This window comes from Saccopteryx leptura, chromosome 4, assembly GCF_036850995.1.
Source record: "Saccopteryx leptura isolate mSacLep1 chromosome 4, mSacLep1_pri_phased_curated, whole genome shotgun sequence".
Taxonomy (NCBI): Eukaryota; Metazoa; Chordata; class Mammalia; order Chiroptera; family Emballonuridae; genus Saccopteryx; species Saccopteryx leptura.
Genome location: NC_089506.1, coordinates 101,731,029 through 101,741,394, shown reverse-complemented (window position 1 = coordinate 101,741,394; position 10,366 = coordinate 101,731,029). Strand labels below are relative to the sequence as shown.

The following is a 10,366-nucleotide window of genomic DNA, read 5'->3' as shown; positions in this document are numbered from 1 at the left end:
AACCAAGTAAAGAATTTAAAGTAAGCCCAGGTTAGTGGTGCTTCTCAGCATATTATGTGAGCAAAACAAATCCCAGGCCTCAAAGAATTCTCATCAATAATGTTATCAAAAAACTGATCAACCTACAGTCAAAATTCAGAAAACACATAAGGAACCAAGACACTATAAGAGAAAACCAGTGATAGAAGAATCAGATTTTCAAAACCTTCATATATTGGAATTATCAGACATTATAAGGTTTTTAAAAAGACTATTTTTAATATGTTTTGAGAATAAAGGCTAAGCTTAAGAATATAAACAAGAGTTAGAAATTTTAAAGCACGAACAAAATACATTTGTAAAATAATCACTAGAGAATTTATAGGATTAAGAGAGTAACAAATGTACAAATTGAAAGTAATTAGGTAACATAAACAGCAGATAAGACACACAGCTAAAGAGATGAGTTCAGTTGGAAGATCAAGTTATAAAGCTATACAGAATATAGTTCAGAGAGGGCAAAAGATAAAAATGTTAAAGAAAGGTTGTAGACATAGGAAACAGAGTAGGAATATCTGACATATATTAATGGAAGTCTCAGAGGGCAATAATTGAAATAATGGGGAAAAGGCAATATTTGAAGACATAATGACTGAGAATTTCCCCTAATTATTAGAAGACTCTAATACTTATTTTCAAGAGTATCATTAGTCACAAGAATGATTTTAGACAGAAAAATTTATGTTTAAATATGTCACAGTGAAGCAAAGCTCCAAAGAAAGAGATTTTAAATAAGTAACCCCCAGTATGACAAAACTGCCTACAAAGAAAAGGCAATTAGAACAGTGGCTAACTTCTTAGAAGCAATGTTGGCAACAATAATTTCTTCATGCTGAGAGAATATAAACTTAGAATCTTATATTAAGATACTAAGAGAACAACTCAAAATTGAGATGAAACAAAGATATTCTCTCTCTCTCTCTCTCTCTCTCTCTGCTTAACTATCCTGTGTGGTGTTACTTACTTTGCCACAGAATGACTGCTCCACCTCGAATTCTGCGTCTGCATTCTGAGTAGGAAAAAGGAGAGAGAAAAGGGCAGGAAAACCTGACGGCTGAGTTGGCTTCTTTTCTTCCAGGAAGTCCCATTGACACTTCCACTTACGCCTCATTGGCTAGAGTTGCATCACAAGAGCCTCACTTATCTGAAAGGGACCTGAGACAGTATGCCTCTCCCAACAAAATTAGTTTTGTTTGTAAAAAGGAAGAGAGGATAGATATTAAAAGAGCCACTAATTAATGATTTCTCTCACAATCAAGAACAAAACATGCTTTCTGTCCTCAAAGAATTCATAGTCTAGTGAGAGAGAAGGACCAATAAAAAAGGTAAATGTAGAATTCTAGACACATTTTCCTATAAATGAAATGGAGAGGCTTTACTACTATCATTTTGAGTCTTTGTTCATTCACCATTCCACCATTGAACCAACCAACTGGCTTTAGTGAGCCCCCCTCCATTAGTTCAGGGGCACAAAGGAAGAATAAATGTTTCCCACTTTGTAAAGGTTATGACCTAGTGGAAGATGTCAGGTAGAAAAAAAATACATTGGAGCAAGAAATTATTACAACATAAATAGAAAAGGAGGAATAAAAGTGGGTGTTGTGAGTGAAATTGTATCCCCTTCCCAAAATTATACGTTGCCATCTTAACCCCTAGTACATTAGAATATGGTCTTATTTGGAGATAGGGTCTTTGCAGAGGTAGTTAAAGTAAAATAAAGTTATTCAGTTGAGCCCTAATTCATTATGACTGGTATCCTGCTAAGAAGGGGGAATTTGGACACAGACATACATTGAGGGAAAGCAGTGTGAAGAAACAGAAAAAAGATGGCTATTTACACACCAAGAAGTGACTGGGACAGCTCCCTCCCTTCCCCATCCCTCAGAGGAAACCAACACTGCCAACACCTTGATTTTGGACTTCTAGCCTCTAGAACGGTGACACAATCAATTTCTATTGTTTAAGCCACCCTAGTCGGTGGTATTGCATCGTGGCAGCCCTAGCAAACAAATACAGAGGCAAGGGTAAATTCTCCTTGAATTTACAAAATGAAGAGTAAAACTTTGAGAAAAGCCTTCATGGATTATCTGAAGAACGAGCTGTGGGATGAGTAGACACTCAACAGGTACCGTTATAGAAAAGGAGGCGCCACCGGGAACCCAGTCCAAAAGAAGGCTGGGAGAGGAGATTTCTGAGTATGGCGAGCTGTGAGGTACGGCGCAGCAGGATCTGAGAAAGCGCCACGGCAGGGACGTGGTTTGAGGTAAGATGCCCCGAGAGAGGAGACTGGAGTAGTAAGATATCCAGAGGAAGGAGGACCTTTGGTTTCACAAAAAAATCACTTTGGAAAATAAATGTGAAGCAGAGAAGTCTTCATAGTTAATTTTGTATTGATTGGGACTGTTTCTGATTTCTTTGGTGCCATTTGAAGGTGCTTTCTTCACATAGATCCAGATAACAGGAAGCAAATCCCAAAGGGAAGGGGGCAAAGGCGGGTAATGGAGGACAAGGGGGTGGGGGTGAGGGTGTTCTATTGAGTGGGACACTTGAATCCATGTTAGTCCAATAAATTAAAATTAATAAAAAAAATTTTAAAAAGTGATAGCCAGTTGACACGCCCCTTCTAGTCTGCATACATTCTGCACAGCACCCCACACTTCCGTGCACACTGTGTTGAACAAATAGTTCCTGATGAAAATGCCGATCTCTGCACTTAGTGTGTAATGAAGCTAGATAGCTTGACTTACTACCATGAAGTCAAGATCTTACTCCTTCTAATACACATGTGCTCTTTTGATTTTTTTGAGACCGTTTAAGAGTTGGACCTTTGTTTAAAGACATGAAGTCAGTTAATGTAGATTATATTGTCTCAGAATGTGTTAATAGGTAACCCCTACAATTACGTCTTTTCAAATAATTGAATATTCTTGTACCCTTCTAATTTGAAATTTCTATTCTGGTTCTGTGTCTCATTACTGAATTTAATTAAGTCAAGGAAATATTAGAGGAGCAGTAAATGTGGACCTTTGTGTTCAAAACCAGAGAACAGAACATTCTAGTGTGCTTTAAAATAAAAACTTTTTCAATTAAACCAACTCCCTCCTGCTTAATTAAATCCATCTAAATCAAATTTGATGACAGTACTTCCTAACTATAATAAATGACAGTAAATAAGCAATCTAATTTTCAATGCCTACAACATAAAATATAATTAACCTAGCATAATCTTCATAATATTTGTCACACCTAGAATCAGGGTTTTAAAAATGGCCATTATTCCTAAGAGACAGCAGCCATTCATTGATGACTTTTTTTATGCCTACATTCTAAACTAATACTCTATGTTTTATGTAGAAGTTAAAACAAAATCAATTAAATAAACAACATATCACAAATCCTTGTCCCTAAAATACAGGATGTGGAAGGTATTCTATACACGGGGCAAATCTAAATGACATAGCAACTGGATTCCATTTGAGAAGTCTGGGGTCCTTTCATTGTGAGGGAGAGGTAAATTTTTCAATGTTAGAGTGCTTCTGTTTTTTCCATTGTAAAATAATTAGTACTATATTCTGCTTACATAATACATTAAGTAGATTTTATGATTTAGAAAGTAATCAATACCAGAATTCTTCTTTTTATCATGAGAATGTAACTCTACATGAGAGGCCCTTGACCTCTTCTGTTCTATGGTGAATATGGCCACCTGCTTACCCACCTAGGTCCTGTATGGAGGGGTAGACACAAAGTGAGATAGTCAGGAAAATCAAACTTATCTTTCAGTTGGGTTGCACCAATAATTGTGGAGGAGAGTCCTAGGTCCTCCCTTCCCTGCATATCACTTCATCCACCTTCTCCTAAAATGATAGTAAGTGCACTAAATATTGAGAATAACAAAAACCGTTCTTTACTCAAGGGTTCAGTTCATAGGTGTCAAACAGGGTCTCTCCTCTATCATACTATTGACATTGGAGCTGGATGACTCACTGGTGCGTAGGGCTATCCTGTGCAGTGTGGGGTGTTTAGTAGTACTCCGGCCTCTCCTACCGCCTGGATGCCAGTAGCTCTCCTTCCTCTGAATATGACAGACAACCAAAGGTGTTTCCAGAACTACCCAGTTTCCCTGAGGGAAAAGCCACCAGTGTAAAGCTAAAGGAATCAGCAAGCAGTCGGGTGTTCTGCTGCCTTTCTCTTGCATCACACACCGAGGCCTAGATTCCGTGGGATTTCCCATGGATTCTTCCTCTTTCCCTTCTCAGACCTCAATCCTCTCTTCCTGCTGTCATATTTTTAATCCTTTTTTCTTTCAGTATCCTTATGTTCTCTGGGCATGCTACTCAACCCTACGAAGATGATCAGCACCAAGTCCATTCATATCTTGCCAATTTCATAGCCTCTGTTGCATGAGGAATATCAAGACTGTTCTCCTTTCTCCTGTGTCCACTGAGCCTGCTGAGTGGAGGGGCAAACTCGTTTCTCAGTGTTTATGGACCTGAGGGTGGGATGGGGAAAAGGAAGGGCTCTGACCACCTCTCACAACCTGTGCTGCTGCCAACCAAGTTAGCATCATTTTTATCTCTCGTGTAGATCACTGCATTAATTAATTGGTCTCTCTGTTTCTGCACTTGCAGCTAACCATCTGTGATCAATCTAGGAGCTAGACTGAGCTTACTAAACATGAATCAGATCATGCCATTTCTCTGCTCAAAACCCTGCATTTTACTCAGAATAAAATCTGACATTCTTACAACGGCCTAAAGGCCTTACTTGCTCTGGCCCATATATTTGTCTCTGACCTCAAGTCCTCCTGCTTTTCCCTCCTGTTCTCCTGCCTCTGCTGTACAGAACTCCTTGGGTTTCCTTGGTCCGGCAGGCATGTTGCTGCCTTAGAACCTTTGCACCAGCTTTTTCCTCAGCCTGGACTGCTCTTCTTTCAGCTACCCACCCTAATGGCTACCTCTTCCACCTGCTTCAGGTCTCTGCTCAAATGTTAGCTTCTCCACGAAGCCAGTTCTGCTCATCCTGATTAGCATCGCAACTCCTCCTATAACCTGCCCCAGCTTTCCTAAACCATCTAACCTATTCTTCTTCTATTTCTTATAGCACTTCTCAGCTTTTAATCTGTTTTATTCTTTTACATATCCAGTGTCTAAAACGGTGCTTAGTACATAGTAGGCAGTCAATATTTATTAAATGGTATTGATTAAATAAATAAGTAAATATTGAATTCTCTTCCTAGTGAAAGTGGGGCAGAGAATGGAGAGAGCTTGCCTCCCAGATTTTGATGCAATCTCTCTTACAACACAGAGGACATAGGACAACCAAAGCACCGTTGACGGCCTGGGTCAGTGAAGTCTCTGCTGTATAAAATCAAACATGTCCACTGAAAGGATTCATTTCCTCCTGAATGTCCTTATTGCCTGTATCTATGATTCATATTCTTCCTACTGGAATAATTTAAACCTTATCTCTTACAATAATAGAAAAGGACTTTTGAAGGCATTTAGTCCCCCCCACCTACTCCAGTTTGCGTGACAAAGCCTCCCTCACTCCCGACTTCTCCGGAAACCGGATGGGCGTGAAGTGTGGGACAGTAGTCTCTTTACCACCACAAAATATATTTGCAAACTTCTATATTTTAATCTTTTGTACATTAGATCTGACTGAATTCAAGATGTAAAGTGCAACAGAAAAGCAAGACATTTGGTTTTATGAGTTGTGTAGGGTCAACCAACAATTTCTCTTTCTTTTTAGAAAAATTAAAGGTAAAAAAAATGATAAAGGTATAAGAAGTAAAGGAAGAAAACTTTACCTTCTTTGTGTTACAATTTTAACTCCTAGTATTTGAATCTAGTGCCTCCAGGACAATGTCAATTAATTTTCTAAAACATCGGTCAAGTGGCTACTGGTTTTTAATTAGAATTTTAGGTTTGCAGGATCTACAGAATTTAATTTCCCATCTACATACTTTATAAATTGACACTAGCTCTATCAAAAAATAATTTACAAATGTATGCACTTTCATTTTAGCTAAATAAAGTAAAGTGTATTAATTTAGGCAACATGGGACTTCCAGTCAACACAGCAACAGTAGGTAAATACTGTGATCGCTTTCTCCCACAACCATATCAAATTTACAAGTAAATTCTAGAACAACCACCCTTGAGAACCACCTGAAGACTAACTGAACAAAATTTCTATAATAAAGGATATAAAGCAGAAGCCATGTCAAGACTGGTCGGCGTCGGCGGGGCAGGGATATGAAACAACCTGGTCGCACACCCACATGTGGCAGCTGAGAACTGGGAGGGGTCACTCGGCTATTGAGGTGCCCCCTAAGAAGTGAGGGGCCCAGCCCCACACTGGGCTCCCAGTTCAAAGCATTGGCGCCAGGAAGAGAAGCCTTCATAACTCCTGGCTGTGAAAGTCAGCAGGGGTTCTTTCCCTGTGCGATGTGGGGCTGCTGTAGGCTTAGGGGCCCTCTCAGAGCCTGAGCACTCACTCACTACTCACACTCACCCCAAGCTCCTGAGAAGGAAGAGAAGCTCAGGAAATGTCACTGACATACCAGGAGTAACTGATTTACTTGGTTTCAGGGCAAGGACTGGAGAGGCAGCTGTCCCCGAGACTGAAGTGCTAACAGGCACCACAGCCCCGTGGCGAGCCCTTCCCCACATAGCCAGCAGGTGCAGACCAGTGCCAGTCCCGAGTCTCCATCAACCTGGCTGACACTGCTAGCCCACCCTGCTGATTCCCGGAGACCTGGCCCCACCAAATTCACTTGCTGGCCTGAATCTCTTCCAGCAGCTTTTTCACATGAGCAGCCAGCCTAGGCTTATGCTGCAGATTTTCATAAGATCTCTCAGAAGACCACAACCCCCAAACAAAGAGCAGCTGACCTCAGCATGGCCTGTACTATTTGCTATGAGTTTCAGCCCAGCACTAGTGACAGCCAGCCTCAGTTCACAGCATACACTTCCCCAGGTGCCTTCAAACCCAGCACAAGAACACCTATTGCAGATCCCTTTGTAGCTTCCACAGGTGGCCCCTGGCTGGACACAGATGGCAGCTGACCTGCGTCTTCATCAGACCCCCTCCTGGAGACCCCAGACCAAAACACTCAGGGATCAGCTTCAGACCACATCAGAGCACCAATGAATTAGCTACACAAATGACTCACTTAAAAGGTGGACTCAGAAGGCACTAGAGCCCCACAAAAGCAAATTCCACTCCATGGGGTCAAACCCATACAATAGTTTGTCAACTGTGGTTATGGCCAGTCATAATAGCCAGTCAGCCTTAGGGACAATCCCAACCATTGACATACCAACAGCAAGCAAGGCTCAACTGCAACAAGTGGACACATATAACCTCTACAGGGGACACCCCTGGAGCTCAGGTGAATGAGGAGACTCTGCTACTGGGTCCCCCAAGACACATTCTACATAAGACCACTCTGCCAAGACTGGGAGATGTACCTGCTGTACCTAATGCATCAAAACAAACACAGAGAGTCAGCTAAAACAGGGGGACAAAGAAGCATACCCAAAATGAAAGAATATGACAAAACTCTGGAAAAGAAACTAAATGAAATGGAAAGAAGCAATCTACCAGGTACAGAGTTCAAAACACTGGTTATAAGAATTTGCAGTGCACTGAGGGGAAGAGCAGATGAAGTCAGAACTTACACAGAGAGATAAAAACCATTCAAAAGAGTCAGAAATGAAGAATACAAAAACTAGGATGAGGACTGTTGATTAGATGGAATCAACAGCAGATTAAATGAAGTAGAGGATACAATCAGCAATTTGAAAAGGTAGAAGAAAATACCCAATTAGAACAGTAAAAAATAAAACAAATTTTAAATGAGGATAGTTAAAGGACTTCAAGGACAACATTAATCATAGCAACATTCTCATCAAAAGGGGAAGAAAGAGAGGAAGAGATTGAAAACCTATTTGAAAAAAATAATGACTGAATACTTCCCTAAACTGGCAAAAGAAATGGACATATAAGTCCAAGAAACACAGAGCTTTAAACAAGATGAACTGAAAGAATCCCACACCAAGACATTTAATTATAATACCCACAAGGGACCTCCCATAAAGCTGTGAGCTGGTTTCTCAACAGAAACTTTTCAGGCCAAGAAGAATTGGCATGAAATATTCAAAGTCATAGAAAGAAAAGGACTACAACCAAGATTACTCTAACCAACAAGGCTATTATTTAACACCAAAGGAGCTCCCTAGATTTAAAAAATAAACAAACAAAAAACTAAAGGAGTTTATGACCACCAAGTGAGTATTACAAGAAACGTTAAAAGGGTCAGTCCCCTCAGCATCCCCCATGGCCCCTCAGCCAGGGCTCAGACACCACCTCCAGTGGTCTACCATGGAAGGGAGCCAGGCGGTGGGTGTCTGGGATGGCAGCTGACAGGGGTGCCAGTTGTCCTGTGTAATGGATGGAAGCATCTCCATGGAGTCAGCTTGAGATGAACAGCACATCTTTGTTATCGGGATATTTCCACCACTGCTCTCAGAGAACACCTATCTTCAGTGGGACTTGGAATTCCTGGAGAACTGCCTGCCTTTGTGAAAAGCTGGCAATTTCTTTAAATCTTATCCCTTAGTTTTCTTTAAAAACATCCAGAAAACATGAACAAGTTAAATAATGAAGAGTTTGACTGCTATTTTCTCCATGAAGGCTTTACTGTCAAGAACCTTCTGAACCAAAATAATCAATGAAATTTCTTCTTCGAATGATGAAGATGCCTTCTATGTTGTGGACCTGGGAGACATTATACAGAAACATGAAATGGGCAAAAGCTCTTCCTCAGATCAGTCAAATGCAATGACAGCAGAACCATAGTAAAGACCCCAGCTGCCATCTGGGGGTCTGACTGTGCCAGCAAGCCTGAGATACAGTTGGTACAGAGTCTTGGGGTGCCTCCAGAGAGCGTTCTTTATGCAAATCCTTGTAAACCAGTGTCTCAGATAAAATACACTACTAGTATTGGAGTCCAGATGATGACTTTTGCTAGTGAAGTCAAGTTGATGAAAGTCTCCAGGTTACACCCAAAGGCAAAGTGGGCTTTGCAGATTGCCACTGATGATTCCAAAGCAGTCTGTCATCTCATTGTTAAATTTGGTGCCATTCTCAAAACCAGCGGGCCTCTTTGGGAACAGGTGAAAGAGCTAAATGTTGATGTCATTGGTGTCAGCTTCCACGTGGGAGGTGGCTGTGTTGATCCTGAGACTGTGTGGAGGCCTTTTGGGATGACCACTGTGTCTTTGACATGGGAGCTGAGGTTGGGTCCCACATGGATCTGCTTGATAGTAGTGGTGGCTTTCCTGGATCTGAGGGTGTAAAGCTTAAATTTGAAGAGATCACTAATATAATCATCCCAGCCCTTGACAAGTATTTCCAGTCAGACTTGGGAGTGACACTCAGACTGAGGCAAGCAGACGCTATGTTACAGGAGCTTTCATGCTCACAGTTAATATCATTGCCCAAAACCTCATATTAAGGTAACAGACATTAAGGCATGAAGATGAGTCTAGCAAGAGAATCTTTTTGTATTACGTGAATGATGTAACATATGGATCATTTAATTGCTTCCTTTAGGATCATGTGCACATGAAGCCTCTTGTGTAGCAGAGGCTCAAACCAGATGAGAAGTATTGCTCCTCCAACATGGGATGGCCTCGATAGCATTGTTAAGCACTGTGGCTTAACGAGATGTATGTGGGAAATTGGATGTTCTTTGAAAACATGGGTGCTTACATCATTGCTGCTGCTTCTACTTTCCATGGATTCCAGAGGCCATTTGTCTACTATGTGATGTCCAGGCCAACATGGCAACTGATGCAGCAATTCCAGAACCATGACTTTCCACCCAAACTGGAGGAACAGGACATCAGCGCTCTGCCTGTGTCTCTTGCCTGTGAGAATAGGATGAAGCCCCACCCAGCAGCCTGTGCTTCAGCTTGCGTTAATGTGTGGATACCATTCCTGTAACTGTTACTGCGATTGTGGCCTGAATTAAGGGATTGAGGGGGGGCTTAATTATTGCTAGGTATGAAATGCCTTTGTAAGTAGGGGTGGTACAGATGGAACAATATGGAAGGCTAGGAGATGGGGTCACACTTATCTGTGTTCCTATGGAAACTATTTAAATATTTGTTTTATCTGGATTTTTATTCAGTTTTGAAATATGCTGCTAAAGCGCCACTCAGCTGCTGAGCAAGCATTTGTAGCTTGTATTTTGGCAGAACAGGCTAGCGGTTTAGTGTTGTGATCTGTTGTAAAAATAAAGTACCTTGAAATA

General features: G+C 41.1%; 1 pseudogene; it reads left to right on the top strand.

Moving 5' to 3' along the window:
* Nucleotides 1-8,693: 8,693 nt before the first annotated feature.
* Nucleotides 8,694-10,056, top strand: LOC136404207 (ornithine decarboxylase pseudogene; annotated as a pseudogene).
* Nucleotides 10,057-10,366: the final 310 nt, after the last annotated feature.